Source organism: Equus przewalskii, chromosome 20 (assembly GCF_037783145.1).
Source record: "Equus przewalskii isolate Varuska chromosome 20, EquPr2, whole genome shotgun sequence".
NCBI classification, from domain to species: Eukaryota; Metazoa; Chordata; class Mammalia; order Perissodactyla; family Equidae; genus Equus; species Equus przewalskii.
This window is the reverse complement of record NC_091850.1, coordinates 12,305,308-12,324,444: the sequence shown is the minus strand read 5'-3', so window position 1 is coordinate 12,324,444 and position 19,137 is coordinate 12,305,308. Positions and strand designations below refer to the sequence as shown.

At 39.0% G+C, this 19,137-nt stretch overlaps 1 long non-coding RNA gene across 2 annotated transcripts; it reads right to left on the bottom strand.

Annotated features, from left to right (window-relative positions):
* Window positions 1–10,495: 10,495 nt before the first annotated feature.
* On the bottom strand, window positions 10,496–18,922 carry LOC139077917 (uncharacterized). Of its 2 annotated transcripts, none has more exons than XR_011530567.1 (4): window positions 18,671–18,922; window positions 16,150–16,316; window positions 11,486–11,615; window positions 10,496–11,002 (listed from the first exon to the last, which is right to left on the bottom strand). It is a non-coding gene; the product is annotated as an uncharacterized lncRNA (long non-coding RNA). The 2 variants fall into 2 exon arrangements; XR_011530568.1 differs by lacking the exon at window positions 18,671–18,922 and adding an exon at window positions 17,963–18,176.
* Window positions 18,923–19,137: the final 215 nt, after the last annotated feature.

Genomic DNA, 19,137 nt, shown 5'->3' with positions numbered 1-19,137 from the left:
TTAATGGAAAGCTATAGGAACTAAAACTAATAGGCAGAATTATTGAGAACTCAGACCCTTGGAAATGAAGGTTTGGGTCACGCCACCAGGTATAGAACACTGACCATCTAACAGCAATGGGAATATGGAATAGAAAGGAGGAGGAAGTCATAGACAAACTATGGCCTCTTGATCAATTATGGAAATGAGCACTGTAGTAGTTTTACATATGTTTTCTTTGTATGCGATGTGTATGAGAGCATTTGCATATATTAACCATTTTCTTTTTTTCTCTCCTTCATCCCTTCATTATTTTATATGTAAGTTGCTGAATTCACACTCTGCAATTTAGCTTTAGGTAAGAGAATACTCAATGGGAATGCGACTGAATGTAAAGAGCAAGTAATATAGCCAGCTGAGGATATAAATGACTCTTGAAACTGTGTGTCTCCTCATTTAGGGGGAGGGGCGAGAACTTCTGCACGTCTGTGAAGAACAGACTTGGCTTTGTGTTGTACAAAAGTTCAAACATGGGTAAAGGATGCATGTGGAAGCTAAGTAGCCAAAGGAGTTGGCTGCCAGTTATGGATTTATTGCCTCCCAACTCCAAATCCACCTTTCTTTACCCTAATCTGGACTCTTCTCCAAACACTTCTTTGCCAGCTGGCGCAATGTTATGTTTTGTGGATAGAGTGCAAGAGGGACACTGCAAGGTATGGCAGAGAAAGGAACATTCCTTCTTCATTCTTCCTGGTTCTTCTTGCTCCTATAGCATACCACCAGTGGTGTGTGGGAGACCCAGTGGCACCCACCCTCCAGTGAGTTTCATCAGCTTCCAGTGAGGGCTTCCTACTGAATTTCACTCTCCCCCCAGGAGGCAGCCTGCTTGCCAGAGTATATGGGAGACCCAGTGGTACCCATCTTCCAGCAGGTTCTGCCAGACTCTAGTAGGTACTTTCCTGCTCATGATCCTAGCCCACTGGCACCCCAACAGACAGCTCGCCACTCACCAGTCCTGGCCTTTGGCACCTCAAGGAACTGAACTAGCCAGTGGGCCTTGGATCTAGTCTGGATCTCAGCCTTGTGGAGAGGATGACCCTTTTCCAAGTTTATCCCTTCCTTTCATATTCTCCCTCAGTCCTAGGTGTAGCAGCTGCTCCCTACATTTGCTATTCCTGTGTTCTTTAGCATTTATTTTCCCCTTTTATAGTTAATCACATTTTACTAGTTAATAATTCTTTATATCAAATTTCCCCTGTTCAAATTACTGGTGTGATTTCTGTCTCCTCACTGGACACTGACTGATATAGTCCCCTTCAGGAAAGAATCCCCTTTAGAAAAGTTCTGATTTTTCCACATATGAATTGATAGTATTAAAAGTTACAGCACCTCAAACAGGACCTTTCACCTAGGAGAAGCTAAATAAATAATTGAACTTTTGCCAATTAGAACCGTAAGATTTGCCTTTTAGAAGATATGGAGAAACTGGAATCTTCATACACTGCTGGTGAGATTGTAAAATAGTGCAGTCACTTTGGAAAACACTCTGGCAGTTCCTCAAAATGTTAAATACGCAGTTCTGCAATTCCACTTCTAGATATATGCCCAAGGGAAATGAAAACACACGCTCCGCAAAAACTTCTTCACCACTGTTCATAGCAGCATTATTTATAACTGCCAAAAAGTGGAAACCATCCAAATATTCATCAACTGAGGAATGGATACATAAAATGCAGTATATGTATACGATGGAATATTATTTAGCCATAAAAGGGAACGACATATTTATATAGGTTATAACACGGATGAACCTTGAAAGTGTTAGGGGAAGTGAAAGAAACCAGAGCCAGTCATAAAAGACCACGCACTGTATGATTCCATCTGCAAGAAACGTCTAGAACAGACAGCTATACAGACAGAAGGTTCATTAGTGGTTACCTAGGGCTGGAGGAAAGGGAATAGGGAGTGACTGCTAACGGATATGGGATTTCTTTTGGGGGTGTTGAAAATGTTGTAAAATTAGATTGTGGTGATGGTTGCACAACTCTGTGAATATACTAAAAACAGTGAGTGGTACGCTTTAAATAGTAAATTTAAATGTATGTGAATTATATCTTAATAACACTGTTTTGAAAATTTCCCTTTTAAAAGTGGCTTTAGTTCTGCCACCATAGTTCATGAAATGCATCAAAGTGAGGCTAAAATAAAACCAAGAATTAAACCCAATAAATCACAAAAATCTTTATTTTAAAAAGTATATCTGGCTATTTCTTTCTGTTTCATCTTATTTGCTTTTACTTTGTTTTGAGAAACATCTGAGAGGCTAGTGGATGATTTTTCTCAGATGCTTTGTCCTGGGCTGTTCCATCAGACCGCCTGAAGGGTATGCTTTGTGAGACTTAAGGTGTAATGATTCTAAATCAGCGTTAAAGACCAGCTCATAAGAGGCGATAAGCAGGAAGTGTGATGGGAAACACCACCGTCCTTCTGTTTCCCCCTCTACAAACAGAGGCTAGAGCGTCGGAAGGCAGCTTCACCTTCCGGACCTCTCTTCTCTGAAAAATGAGGGTGTTAAAGAGATGGTCTCTGAGCATCGTTGTGTCTCTAACATTCTGGGAGTCTGAGATTCTGTTATGTAGATGTCAATATTCTTTTATCGATTATAGGAGGCAAAGGTAAATGTGGGTGAGATCTAAGCAAATTTTGCAAATGGAATAAATTTTTGATGAATGCTTAAGTGTGATGCCCAGATGATCGTCAAATATGCCTAGGGGCGCATTCCCTCCAAGGTCACCAATGCTACTATTCTTTAGGGAACCAGTCCACCAGCAAATCAGAGGCTATACGGGAATCAGAAAATAACCTGACTCCACAGCATGAAGACCTTTGAATGAGGTTACAAAATTATTTATTACAGTTATTTCCTATACTTATTGGCATTTCCCTAGGAAAAGTAGCCATTCCTTTTCTTTGTTTTAATAAAGGCTTTTGTAGTTTTTCCTGGTTGGAAAAAAAAATGGGAAATTTTGAAATAATTAAATCCCCTACACAATTTTCTTTCACATTACTCATCTATTCTTTTGCTCCCTGGGGATCTTGCAAAGCAATGCACCTCAGGAAAAATACAAGAAAACGCAATTCCTTTTTCCTTTCTCATATTTCTTTTTGTGTGCAATAAGAGAGTCCCCATAAGAGCTTTCCATCATAACTCCAAATGTGCAAGCTAAATCTAATTCTAATTGCTACTTACATTAGCTAATCTCACATTTAAATCATGTTGATGACATTTTATCAGGGCTTTGAAAATTGCCTAAGCAATTTCTGTTTACTTGAATGAATTGTAAGCTAGATGTTGCTCAAGATTTTTAAAAATTTAATTTTATTCCCTCAAATTTCACCTCATTTACTCTAGTATGGAAAATGTTCAGAGAATGAAAATCTTCTACCCACAAAATAAAAAGGACATTAGACATACAGCCTTTATCTGCATAATAGAAAATATAAATATAAAATGAATTAAATTATAATATAAACATGGATTTATATAAATGATATAAAGTATATAGAGAATATTTGATAGAGATACAGAAGAGAAGATACTGTGAGATACAAATATAGAATATCAGATACAAAGTAAATATTTATTTAAAATGAAAAAAGAAATTACGACAAAGTACGAACTTTTAGAACGCGATAAAGATTACGTGTTACAAAATCTAGAAAAATATATAATATTTTTATTAATTAGCTGCCTGACACGTTTTTAGAATACTTTTATTCCTATAGTTTTAGCTGAATATTCTGGTTGCCTTATCATATGACAATGATTTTTTTCCCAAAACTTTAAGAAGCATCTCTTTTGTCCATTGCATGTTCTGTTTGGTTCTCCATAAATATTAGCCGATTATTATTCTGAAAAAAGTCATCATACATTGCTGAATGAAATATTGCTCATCATAACAAGTCATAACAAAAGATGACACAAAATAAATGCCCTGGTCATAGAGCAGCCATTGCTGACATTCACACACTTCTGTTGGCTGTACAAATTAAGCTTTTCTTTGCTGTCATTTTCATCTTCCTTCTGGTTTTTCACTTCCTGCTGGAGAAGGTCCTGGTTCTCATAAACATCTTTACGTCTTCTGTCTTCATTTTAATTAACAATAATCCCTGGTTATTTTGATTCTTTTCCTTATCTTCATGATGTTGAACATTAGAGCTATTAGTTTATATTATGACAATAGAGAGTTTTTGATATTTTGAAGCTTCTGCTGGCCTTCTTTCTTTCAATGTTTGTTTTTGGCTTCCCCTATAGATACTTCTTCCATATTTATATTTTGGTATAGTGAATAATTCTTTAATAAGTTATATAATATAATTAATATGTAATATATCTTACATAACTTATACAACATAATTCATCCGAAATCAAGACATACACAAGAGCAGGAGTTGGCAAACTCTTTAGTGAAGGGTCAGATGGTAAATACTTGGCATTGAGGGCTTTGCAGTCTGTCTCAACTACACAACTCTGCTTTTATAGCACTAAAATAGCCCTAGACAATACATAAATAAAAGCACATGACTGTGTTCCAGTAAAGCTTATTTACAAGTAAGGCAGCAAGCTGGATTCGGTCCCCAAGCCATAGTTTGCCAACCCCTACCCAAGAGTAATTCAAATGCATTTTTAAAGTGCTGCCACATTGTACTGAGCCACACAATTACTCACATCAATTACTCTTATAACAACTCTTATGCTGCCTACATTGACTTATTAGTGACGTTAGGAATTTGGTCGGTTGAATGCTTCCTTCTTCTGGTTGTTTGACTGCATTGCTGGCATAGGGTGTGCCATTTCATCTGGAACCACAGGAGTTTAGCAGGACAAGGTGCATCTGAAATGCTAAAATGATCCAATACATTGGGAAGCATAAAACATGCGACTTCGCACACATTCTTTGTTCTATGGCAACAGGTTTGGGTCTTACATGGAAATTCTGATAAATTCTATTATGCACATTTCTCATCAAAAAAAAAGTATGGTGCATTTGTAATTGATATGAGGCATTAGCAAATATATTATGGATAGAAGAGAATTTCCATTTTGACTAGAAATCAATGAAAACAGTTTTACACGTTTGGAAACTGAAATAGTTTTCCCAGACTAACTTCTGGTTCCCTACATTTCAAACCCCGCTACTGGACATAACATGTGGTGCCAGACTCCACATGACACGTTTGTATCATGACAAAACCCTGGTTGTACCCCTTCCTGTCACTCTGCTGGGTGGTTTGACATAGTGGGCCACAGGGGTGTTCCTGGAAGCCATTCCAACACCAGCATAGCTAGCTATAACTTAGCTCTCTATCTGTCTTAGTTTCCTATAGCTGCTGTCACAAATTACCACACATTTGGTGGCTTAAAACAAGACACATTAATTCTCTTACAGTTCTGGAGATCAGAAATGTGAAATCAATTTCACTGGGCCAAGATCAAGGTGTCAACAGGGAAACACCCCCTCCAGAGGCTCTAGAGAACAATCTGTTTCCTTACATTTCCCAGCACGCCTTGGCCCGTGGGACCTTTCCTCCACCTTCGAAAGCTAGCAGTGTAGCATCTTGCTTCAGTGGTAACTTTCCTTCCTTTTTGTGTCAAATCTCCCTCTGCCTCCTTGTTAAAAGGACACTTATGATTGCATTTATCCATTTATGCAGATAATGCAAGATTATTTCCCCATCTCAAGAGTCTTACTTTAATCATCTCTGTAGTCTCCTTGGACATATAAGGTAACATTCATAGTTTCCAGGGATTAGGACCTGGATACAACTGGAGGCCATTACACAGCCTATCACACTATCCTAAGTATATGTATATATGTAAAACAGATGTCTCACATATAGCCCAAGCTAAGTGTATGTCCAATTCAACCTCCCATCAGCTTGGCCACTTTACCACCATAACCCAAAGGGAAATATGACCTAGAAGTCAGAGTAGAAAGAGCAGTCTCAACTAATTAAAGTTAAAATATCTCTTTTGTAAGATTCACAAAATCTAGGACTTTGTTACGTCAACCCAATTAATCCTCACATCTCTATTAGGTTTTATAGATGAAGTACTTTAGTTTCAAAGACTTTGCAAGGGTCGTGAACAGGAGCTCAAAACGGGACCATGCAAATGAGGGACCCTCTGACTAAAGCTTCAGTAGTTTTAGATAAATCCTCCTCTAAACCATTATTTAAGTCTCCCAGGGTTTTTTGTTTGTTTTCTTGCATTTGTGGTCATAGGCATCTCCACGCAGATTTTCTAGTGCCATCTTGTTTATTTTGGTTTATTTAATTTTTTTAATTGAGGTAAAATTCACATCACCTAAAACTCACATCACCTAAAATTACTACAATTCAGTCACTTTTCATACATTTTCAGTGTTATGCAAACCTCTATCTAGTTCCCAAACATTTTCATCATCTCAAGAGAAACCTCCATCCTCATTAAGCAGTCTCTCCCCATTCTCCCCTTTTCCTAGCTCCTGGCAACCACTAATCTGTTGTCTGTCTTTATGGATTTGCCTATTCTGGATATTTCATATAAATGGAATCATACAATATGTGACCTTCTGTGCTTGGCTTCTTTCACTTAGTATATTTCCAAGGGTCATCCATGTTACAGCATGGATCAGTACTTCATTTCTTTTTATGGCTGAATAATATTCCATTATATGGATATACTACATTTTTTATCCATTCATCAGACATTGGAGTTGTTTCCACCTTTTAGCTATTGTGAATAATGCTATTATGAACATCTGTAAGGGTTCTGCACCCAGTTCCAAAGTAGGGGGTTTTTCCTCCCAGACCACCAAGCAATTCTCCAACACCAGCTGGTGTCCTACATTTCAACTCAATTCTGACACTATCTACCTGGGGACAGCATCAGATTCCACAGATTAAGGGCTCAGTCCTACAAGGCTGCCCCCCTCCCACTTCAGATGCCAATCGCAAATTCTGATTGTCACCTGTGCTTCTGACCAACCAACTGCAGGTTGGAGATTACAATGACACCCTCCTTGGGTTCAATTAATTTTCTAGACCAGCTCACAGAACTCAGAGAAACATTTTACGTACTAGATCACCAGTTTATTATAAAAGAATATGACTCAGGAATAGCCAGATGGAAGAGATGCATAGAGCAATGTACCAGGGAAAGGCCAAGAGCTTCCATGGCCCCTCCGAGGGTACCACTCTCCCCAGATCACACATGTTCACCAGCCAGGAAGCTCTCTGAACCCTCTCCTTTCAGGTGTTTATGGAGGCTTCATTACACAGGCATGACTGATTAGATCACTGGCAGTTAGCAATTAATCCAACCTCCAGCCCCGCTCCCCTCCCTGGAGGTCAGGGGGCTGAGACTGAAGGTTCCAACCCTCTAAACACATGGTTCTCTTGGCAACTCATCTCCATCCTTAGGTGCTTCCCAAAAGTCACCTCATTAACATAGCAAAATACACTTTTATCCCTCTCATCACTTAGAAAATTTCAGTTTTTAGGAGCTCTGGGCCACAAACAGGATGAAGATCGAATTGTATTTTTTATTATCAGCCACAATATCATATTCATGTACAAGTTTTTGTTTGAATATCTGTTTTCAATTCCTTTGAATATATAACTAAGTAGAATTGCTGGCTCATATGATAATTTTAACTTTTTGAGGAACTCCCAGGGGTTTTTGCAAGTTAAGCCTTGTCTTTAAGTGTAGAATAAAAACCAATTTCTCCTAACATGGTCATGTAGGGTAGAGCTATTTTGGGAAGAGACTGGCCAAGAAAGTCAGAGAAGGGAAAATGAAATTCCCTAGATCAACTTCCCAGTGGCTCTCAACCCCAGCTGCACATTAGAATCACCTGGGTAATTTTTTCCAAATGGCAATTAAACACTTTGGGAAAACTTGATTAAAAAAAAAAACCTTGGGAAACAGGTTATTCTACCAAACATCTCCCCCAAACTGAGTGACATTGCACCAACCAGACAAAGCCCTTGTACATAATGGTTCTGGGACAGATTCCAGCCTTATCCTGTGTGTGATACCCCCTCTGGCTTTGGGAAGCCTGTTCCTGAGACAATCCTGAAGGAGAGTGTTTAAAACTTCTCAGAACCATTTGAACTGCCCATGTGAGCATGCCATAAACATTTGAATTAAAACTATAATTACCAAATGACAGCCATGTCGGTGATTTTATAACAGCAGGGGGAATGGGATGGAAGCAGGTGAAAGGAGAACGTTACCAAAAGGAAGGCAGAGAGAAGCCAAAGACAAGCCACTTTACCACGCTGTGACTCTCATAGCGGGATATTGTTGAATACAGGCCTAATAACCATTTGTCCTCCTTCCTGGCTCACAGAACCCTATAAAGCAAGCTGCCAGCCCCAGGAATTAACTACGATATATGTAAGTCAGCATTTTCCAAGTTATGGAATATGACCCATTTGTGAGTCATAAAACCAATTTAGTGGTTTTAAAACCAACAAAAAACTACAATTATATTTCCTCAATTACTAGACACCAACAAATGTTAAGACACATTAATTTGCAAAGTTTTTGAGTTAAAATAATACTACGTTAAGTATACACATAGAATTTAGATATGTCAAATTTTAAAAAGTAAAAATGTATATATTAGACTCTAGGATATAAAAGCACTTAAATAAAGATAAAAATCAAACTTTCACATGGTCTTTGCTATACAATAAGATCAGCAGGAAAGTTAGCCCTGAAAAAGAATAGCTAAATCCATCAGTCAGAAAATTTCCAGGGCCAGCCCCATAGTCAAGTGATTAAGTTCGTGTGCTCTGCTTCGGTGGCCCGGGGTTTTGCTGGTTCAGATCCTGGGCACGGACATGGCACTGCTCATCAAGCCATGCTGAGGCGGCGTCCCACACAGCACAACCAGAAAGACCTACAGCTAGAATATACAACTATCTTCTGGGGGGGCTTTGTGGAGAAGTGAAAAAAAAAAAAAGATCAGCAACAGATGTTAGCTCAGGTGCCAATCTTTAAGAAAAAGAAAAACAATTTCCATAGGGTGAATCTGTAAAGTACAAACATTATGGGTACTTTATATATGTTGTGGATAGAAATGAGGGCTTTTTCCAGTGCAAACTATTGTATAGGAAGGTAAGCTAAGTTTTCTTACTTTGGACATCGGTAGCATTAAAAAAACAGCAATAGCTACCATTTATGGAAAATTGATTTTGCCATATATTGTGCTAAGCATTTTGATTACATTAGCTCTTTTGGTCTTCCCAACAACTCTATTATATTTCAAAGATAAAGAAATTTATGCTCAAAGACATTAAATAACCCCCATATGTTTACAAATTAAGACATATACTTCTATACAACTCATAGATCCAGGAAATCACAATAGAAATTAAAAATACATTTCAAACTGACTTATAATAGAAATAATGCACATCAAAACTCATTGGAGGCTACTAAAGCTATGCTTAGAGGAAAAATTATAGCTTTATATGCGTATATTAGAAAAGACAAAATTCTGAAAATCAATGATCTAAGCATTTATGTGACAAAGTTCAAAGAAAAATAGCAAATTAAAAGTCAAAGAAACAGAGCGAAGGAAATAAAGATAAGAACACAGGTAAAGAAATAGAAAACAAATATGCAATGGGAGGTCAACAAGCGGCGATTGGTCCTTCACAGAGGATAAATAATTTGCCTAAATGACTGAGCTGAGATACCAACTGAGAGATCTTTGGCTCTCTAAGCCAAGCTCTTAGGCCTTAGGTCTAAAAAGCTACTCGTAACCTGGTCTGGAGGCCACTGAAGTACATAATCTTAATAAAAGCAACTCTGACCATTTATAAAAGATAGAACCAAAAATGTAAGTGAAGTCTGCTTTTTTTTTTTTTTTAAAGATTTTATCTTTCCTTTTTCTCCCAAAGCCCCCCAGTACCTAGTTGTGTATTTTTAGTTGTGGGTCCCTCTAGCTGTGGCATGTGGGATGCTGCCTCAGTATGGCTTGATGAGCGGTGCCATGTCCGTGCCCAGGATTCGAACCGTGAAACCCTGGGCCACTGAAGCAGAGCACGTGAACCTAACCACTGGGCCACCAGGTGGACCCGTGCAGTCTGCTTTTACAAATGGACTTCAACAGGGAAATCATTCTTGTTATTGCCACGTACTTGCAAAGTTTGATCTTTTGAAGCCCACATCTTTTCTATTTTAAAATTATTTTATAGGGGGAAAAACCTGAAAAAAATAGTCAATAACTGCTTATGTGAAATATTTCATTTTTATATTGAACAGGAAACTATTAGATTAGTATTTTATACAAGAGGGAGAAGAATTTTCTTAAATAACATGCTCTAAGAGATTATTCAAATTACTTGGTAAACAAAAACACTGTCTTACAATTACTATTAAGATCTTAGGTGGCCGGAATTGTACACATTTAGCTGAAATAGTCCCCAAACGCCTCACATAATACACTGCACTCTGTGATATATGACAAATATTTATTCAATAATTCACTGCATTGGTTTCTCCATTTTACTTAGGGTGTTTACATACCCATTTCAGCTAAAAACCCCAGTGGAGCTTGGAGTGTGTCTTCAGGACAAGCAGCATCAGCATCACCTGGGAACTTGTTAGATATGCAGATTCTTAGGATGCATCCCAGACCTAACGAATAAACCTCTCCAGGTGGAGCCCAGCCAGCTGGTTTAACAAGCCCTCCAGGTGATTCGAATGCACACTGAAGTCTGAGAACCACTGCTTTAAGGTAAGTTGAGAAAGCCTTGCAGAAGTGTCTCAAAATGTCACCTGCAGCTGTAGCTATAGGAAGCTCACGGGGTTCCACACACCCACAAGTGGTGGCAGTTCATACAGAGTTCTTAACAGCTCTGACCGAGGCAGGAGACTAATTATCAAAGAAGGAGCTTCTGGGTCTCTCACAGGAGACAGGCTCTACGTTGCAAAAATGGGCCACCAACAGCGCTTCCCCACATGCTGGAAGAAATGACAAGAAACTGAATGAGCTTTTAACCCCCAGATATACTAGCCTGCACGTTTGATCATTCAGCAGGGTAGAGTTGCCCCACCACTAAAAAAGGACGTTAACAGGAAAATAGAAGTAAACGAGCAAATAGAAAAAAAACAGTATTTCAAGGACAGCCATTTAGAAAATGACTTGATGGAATGAGAATAAGACGCCCGAGCACTTTATCACCAATTATCCTAAGGAGACAATGACTATATTTACTCGTCTATATTTTCCCCTGCCTTATTCCTGCCTCTATTTTGAGAAGAAAATGAAGAAAAACGTTTCCCCTGAGTTCCCTTAAGCTCACACTTTTTCGACTAACAATGTTTGCGACAGCCAGGAGGCTCCTTGTGAGTCTAGAACACCAGTCTCTTAAAGTAGAGCAGAACACTTGCCCTTCCCGCTTTGTTTTGTTGTTGTTCTGTTTTGTTTTCATTTTTTTAATGTACCTTCTCCTTTCCAAGTCAAGCGAGAGATTAAACTGAAGTCCTGAGTGGAGCTCCGTTCATGATTGGAGGGCAACAAAAAGGAACATGTGCACATTTCACTATTTCTCCTTCTTACCTGACATTTTCCTGCCTGAAAAAAGACAAAGAAAAATGGTTCCAAAATTGTCTTGAACAATGGAAACATTGTTAAAATGAGTGCAAAAAGAAAAACTTAGGCTTACAGATCCATAATTTAATTACTTTCAACCTAGAAAATACATCTCTGTTCTGTTCTGCCTAATACTGTATTCTCTACACATAGCTTCGTCCTGACAGTTACACCCACAGAAATAAAACTATTTGACAGCATTTTTATGACCTTCAACAAAAGCAAACATTTGAATTATCTTAAGTTGCTGGGCACTTCGGATACTCACGTCTATCCATTTGTGTATTTCTAGCACGTAGCAGGTGCTGAATATATTTTTATCTTTTTAATTCTATTCCATGAACTGGGCACTAAGTTTTTATTTTCTCTTGTGACTTTTTTTGTACCAGCTTTATTGAGGTATATTTCACATACCATACAACTCCCCTAATTAAATGTACAATTCAATGGTTTTTAGAATATTCTCAAGAGTTTTTCAACCATCACAGCTGTGATTTGCTTTAAGAGGCTTTAGCCAAAGGAAGAAGGGACAGAAGGAGAACTCCTTTCTCATGTTACATACAAGCCCATATTGTGGTTATTTTAACTGATGCATTGTATACAGGTTTGAGGTGGCAAATTCTTTTACCCTACATGGAGATGGCAGGAGAGGGGAAGGAAAGGAAGGCAAAGCAAAGCGAGTTATCTCTGGTAGCTAATCCAGTCCTCCTAACAAGCCTCCACCCTACTGGGCAATAAGTCAGGATTTGTCAATTAACAAAATTTAAATATATCATATGCCTTTTGTTGTTGTTGTTGTTTTGTTTTTTGAGGAAGATTAGCCCTGAGCTAACTGCTGCCAATCCTCCTCTTTTTGCCGAGGAAGACTGGCTCTGAGTTAACATCCGTGCCCATCTTTCTCTACTTTATATGTGGGACGCCTACCACAGCAAGGCTTGACAAGCGTTGCCATGTCCACACCCGGGATATGCACCAGTGAACGCCGGGCCGCCAAAGCAGAACGTGCTCACTTAACCACGGCCCCATCATATGCCTTTTTATCTGATGCAGTCAAGAATCATATTTGATTTAAAAGCCAGTTAAAGTGAAGAGCCATAAAATATATAATACCTGCTACAATCATTTTCATTTAAACCATATATAGAAGTATACAGATTTGATCAAATGAGTCCTTTTAACTTGTCAAGATGATATACGGTTTTTCACAACATTGTTCTTCCACTTTTTCATTACAACATATGTTAGTTCTTGATTCAGTCTGGTACTTAATATATGGCAAAATTTAGGGCTTTATTGGCCACTGTTAGCTCTGGATTTGATTCTATCTCTTTGCTTCTCCTCTTTTCCAAATTGAGATTAATCAGTTCAATTCAGAGTATATATGATTTCTTCAGATTCATGTTATGGACTGAATGTTTGTGTCCCCCCAACAAAACTCATACGTTGGAGCCCTAATCCCAGTGTGACTGTAGGAGAAGGTAATCAGTTTGGGAGAGCTCCACCCTCATGAACAGGATTAGTGCCCCTATAAGAAGAGGCCGGAGAGCTAGCTAGCGTTCTTTCTGCCAGGTGAGGATACAACGAGAAGGCGGCAGTCCCCCAAGCTGGAAGAGGACACCAGATACCAGATCTGCCAGCACCCTGATCCTGGACTTCCCACCCTCCAGAACCGTGAAAACTAAGTGTCTGTGGTCTAAGCCACCCAGTCTGTGGTCATTCGTTATAACAGCCAAACTAAGATAATTCATCATTTTATTCTCCAATAAGTCATCAAATTAAATAATCCGTTATTTTAAGCTTTCCTCTAAGTCATTCTATGCTACCGTTTTCGTCTAAGAGCAATTCATAAATGTTCATGATTATAGTCTTAAATTTTAGGATTTCCTATAGCAGAAGTTGGCAAAATTTTTCTCTAGAGGACCAGATAGCAAATATTTTAGGCCCTGTGGGCCACATGGTCATTGTTGCAACTACTCAATACAGCCTGCAGTCAAGGCAGTGTCTATGCCAGGAACTGTACTCCGGCCTCTGCTCTTAAAAGTTCCTCACACTACACCCTCTTCACTCTGATCAGGCCTGTTCTGGTCCACTGGCCCTTCCAGCATCTCTGAGGCTGTGGAAAATTCCAGGCATGGAAAAACTACACAATCCCCTGCACACTCAGCACCGCCTTGGGGAGCCAGGAGCACACGTCAGTCTCACCCTTCTAGCTCTCTCCAAGGTTACCCCATGTCATTGCCCTCACACTACATTGGTCATGGTCCAGAGCTAAAGGCTTAAGTTGACCTAGAACTAGAGTCCTTGGCTCCCTCACGCTTCCACCAGGAGCAGACCACTAGCTCAAATGATCTGTCTCCTCCATGCCTTTCCTGATGTGTCTATGCTCTCCCCATTGGAGGCCCAGCCCTAAGAAGGACGAAAGCAAGGACCTTAAGGAAAAAATAGACTATTAGCCCATGGGACCAGAAGGGTAGGGCCTGCACTTGCTCTGATCCAAATCCTTCTTCTCAGAGGAACCAAACCCTCTAGACTCTGAAAGAAATTCCACGTCTAGACTTTTCTTTTAATATTTCAGAGCCTTAAAGAAATTTAGAAAATCCTTCCTTCTCTTGACGAGTCTCTTGACACGGAAAATCAAGCTTCCCATGCTGCTAGCACTATTAAAAATATCCTATGGTAATTAAAAGCTGAACACTGACTTTTTCTTTGTATTCCTGTTATAAAAGCCCTAATCCCATCCTAGTCCCATAATTTCTCATTCCCCCACCCCCTGCTACAGAAAGATACCTGTGCCTGACCAGGAACAAAGTCATACACATAGAAATTCAGGAGAGCAGAGCATATAGCATCTTTCAAAAAATTTTACCTTCTGTTATATACTTAACTTTCACTAATTGAAGAGCATGACTAGATAAATGAACAAGTTGGAAAGCAAACTTGCATGAGAAAGATTAGGACAGAAAAGAAGCAGACTCAGAACACTCAGGAATGGTTCCTCAATACATCAAAAAAGTCACTGAGACCATGAACCACCTCCCGTTATCTGTCCTTAGAAAATAAAAATATATCCAAAGGAATTGAAATCACGATCTCAAAGAGATGTCTTCACCTCCATGTTCACTGCAGCATATTCACAATAGCCAAGATACGGAAACAACCTAAACGTCCACTGATGGATGAATGGATGAAGAAAATGTGGCATATACACACAATGGAATAGTATTTAGCCTTAAGAAAAGAAGGAAATTCTGCTATTTGTGACAACATGAATAAACCTGGAGGACATGATGCTAAGTGAAATACGCCAAACACAGAAGGACAAATACTACATGATACCACTAACAAAAGAAACCTAAAATAGCCAAACTCAGAGATGCAGAGCAGAACGGTGGTTATCGGGGTGGGCGGGGCTGACGGGAGGAGGAAACAGGAACTATTAGTTAAAGGGTACAAAGCTCAGTGATGCAAGAGAGGAATAAGTCCTAGAGACAGCACAGTGCCATAAGTAACAACATGGTATTGTATACTTAAATATTTGCCAAGAGGGTAGATCTTATGTTGTGTTCTTATCACACACAAAAAATAATAATAAATACAAAGGGCAGGAGAAATCTTTTGGAGGTGATGGATGTTTGTGGCAAAGATGTGGTGCTGGTTTCATGGAGGTACACTTATCTCCAAACCCATAAAGTTGTATACATTATAAATGTACAGCTTTTTGTATGGCGATCATACCTCAATAAAGTGGTTTAAAAAAAAGAAAATGGTACATTTTATAAAATCTAGGATACCACTAATTTTTGTACCACTAAAAAAATGTTTAAATGCTGACAACTGTGACACACAATCAATTTGAAAGGTGCATTCTAGTTTCAGAGATGCTGAAACATGGAGAAAAAAATGAAATGTAGGTCTTAGAAGTAATGAAATACGGTAGTAGAGATGACTGAATCCTAAAAACAAAAATTAACTGATTATTTAAAATTATATTGGAGATACCAAAAACAAGCTACAAAAGTAAAAAGTTGAAATGAGAAATTCTGGAATAATTAAAAAGAAATATTTTCAGCACTTCTAACGTATAGAATTTACTATAGAAAATGTAACAAAGATGTAGGGTTTTGAAACAAATATTTAAGTGCTCCCAAAATGTCACAATATTTAAGTAGTACAGTTAAGAAATGAAAAAGTGTATACAACTGGAATTACAGAATTGCCATTAGTATCTGAAGAGGTTGCTGAATAATCAAAACGGTTAGTACAATTTTCCCCCTTTATCCATGGAGGATATGTTCCAAGACCCCCAGTGGATGCCTAAAACCATGGACAGTACCAAACCCTATGTATGCTATGTTTTTTCCTATACATATGAACCTACGATAAAGTTTACTTTATAAATTAGACACAGTAAGAGATTAACAATAAATAATAAATAGAACAATTATAATAATACACCATAATAAAAGTTATGTGAATGTGGTCTCTCTCTCTCAGTATTTTATTGTACCCTACTCACCCTTCTTCTTGTGATGATGTGAGATGCTACAAAGTCTACGTGATGAGATGAAGTGAGGTGAGTGATGTACGCATTGTGACGTAGCGTTAGGCTTTGTGTCAGAAGGAAGATCATCGAGCCATGACAACATCAGTGGTTGGGGATCCACCAAAGGGATGATTCACGTCCTGGTAGGACAGAATGGGATGGCATGAGATTTCATCATGCCACCCAGAACAGCTCATAATTTAAAACTTACAAGTTATTTCTGGAATTTTCCATTTAATATTTTCAGACCGTGATTGACTGCTGGTGACAAATCGTGGAAAGCAAAACCGCAGATAAGGGGGGACCACTGTAATAGGAAAGCATGAGACTATCTTACAGCAGAGTGACTGGTTCTGGAGGTTCTCAAAGCGCAGAGAGCTATGTTGAAAGATGTTTTCTGAGAAGCCTGCACAAGCTATAAAAAGTCTGATGATCTCTGGACCCGGTTTGTTTTTGCCTAAAGAACAGCAATACAAGTCCTGCCAATTATATACTTTCCTACCATCTGCACACCAAAGACATGCATAGTGATAGAAAAAAATTACCTTATATTAAAAGAATGAAGCATAAAAATAATATACATGAATTTTTTAACTATACCATTCTAGGCTGTCAAAATAAATTGAACTAGCAGAAAGCCATAGCATCCAAGTATGACCAATGTTAACTTCTTATAACTCAATTTCCTACTTATACCTACTAGTGGCTATAAAAGTTTATAAAATTGGGCTTCTGATTATGAAAATATTCAACATTGGTAATGGGAATATTTTGCATCTTTCAGTGCATAAAAGAGCTATCAAGTCAAGAACATTTTAATGAAATGAGGAATAATTTAATTTAGAGATGCTTATTTAATAGTCTCATTTTATATTGTCAATTTAGGGAAAAAAAACACGTAACCTTGGTTTTGACTTAACGATAAAACGTGAAACTATGTGTCCTGACATGAGTCCTTTGATCTAATAGGACAAGTTGAAGCTCTGAGCCAGCTCTAGCACCCGGCCTCCCAAGCTACTGAAAATTACCATGAACATTAATAATGATAAAAAGAGGGAGTCTGGTTTATATAAATGCAAGTCAACACAAACAGGGAAAGGACCGTTTATTGTGATGGATGTGTTCACTGGATATAAAAAACAAATTATTAAAGATAGACTGAACAGGAGAAATCTATTAATATCCAGGCTCCCTGCAGTAGAAGGGGATTAACCACATGGAAATTAAAGAAAAGCTAAAGGAAAACACTGAGTTCACATGTGGAGAAAATATTAAAAGCACCTCACTGCAGGCAACAAGATTAAGGCAATGCATTTGCAAAGCCAGTTCTAACATTTATTAAATGTTATGAAACGGAACAGTATAGACCCAGAGGCGTGGCATTTCAGGCTGTTGATGCAAAAATAGAAACAGGCAAGTAAAAGGATCACTCCTTTAAATAAAGCACAAGGAAGGTTCATCAACACCAACAATTTTTTGCAACCTTGTAAATGCATCAGTACGAACGAAGGCAGGCATGCCCTGTGAAAATTTAGGAAGACTCAAGATCCAGCAGCAACCTAAAAAGCATCCAAAAGTTAATTTTAAAGAGCACTAAGCTCCGGATCCACTGGGCTGGAATAAGTAGAAGAGGAAGCCACCTTGGAGATGTTATTTGAGAGAGGCGATAAAACTCCTCACTTAAAATAAATCCCCGGCCTGCTCTGCCACAGTTCATGAAATCCCTTTATTACTTACCCCTTTAGATAAAGCCATTTAAGACCCTACATTAAAATATTAGTATTACCTGAACAACATGGAATGGCAAATCATTTCTAGCTGCCACGAAAGCCTTATTTCCTGCTGGTCCCACTGAGGAAATGCCTTCTGCCCTGCCTTCCTCGCTGGTGGACATGTTCTTCAGGACTCAGCTTAAATATTAGCTCCTCAGTGACACATTCCGTACCCCTCCAACCATGCTGGAAACATTGCCCTTCTCTCCTCTGTGCCCCCTGCACTCTACACGGCTCTGCAGCCCTGCTGTCATCATCTATAGTTCCATGTCAACATGCGCGTTTTCCTCACTGGGCTGGGGCTCCTTCAGAGTAAGATCCACGTTTCTTCCCCCATCATTGCCCAGCCTAGGGCCTGGCATATTAAGACTCCAAAAAAAGAAAAATGAATGAGTGAAAGAGCTCTAACTATTTGGATAGCTAACTAGTATTCATGAAGAAACGCAGTGCAACCTAGAAAACTTATGCTGAGGGCCAAGGTCGGCACCGTAGGGGTGACCCTGAAGCGAGAGGGCAACGCCACGCAGCACTGGGCTGTCTCGCAGGCTCCCACAAGTTCTCTCATACAAAACCGATGCTCAGTAAACACAGGAGCACAGCTGAGGAGGTGGAGGGTGAAGAGAAAAGGACCCCGATAAGAAAGAGGGAGCACAGATGGGGGACACAGGGAACCAAAAATAAGCCCCTTCTTGCAGAGATTTGCTTGGATCAAGTCCACCTACCTTGCCTGATGTGACAAGATTAGTGTGGTGACGTAGAAGGGTGTCAGATCATCAGAGAGAAGACCAGAGTTGAAGTTTTGCATTGTCCCTGGGTACCTCCCTGAACCTCAGTTTGCTCTCTGTTTCTGTCTGCCCACTGAGATTTGAAAGATCAAATAGAAAATAAACGTAAATTCACTATTCAAAGTGCTCTAGGAAGGAAAGACATTATTTGTTTTGGTCTAACCAACAAGACAATGTAGGTGAAAAGCCACTTGTTAGCAAAAATAGACATATCATATGCCAGCAGACTGAAGACTGGCTCCAGCAATTTAGGCTGGCACGGTGACCAGCAAAAATTCTTGAGCATTTTATCAACAACCTTGATGACAGGCACAAATTTCTAACACACAAGTATCGACACTAATAAAGGAAAACTTTTGTTAGCTATTATGGATTAAACCAATTGACAGAATATAAACAGAGGC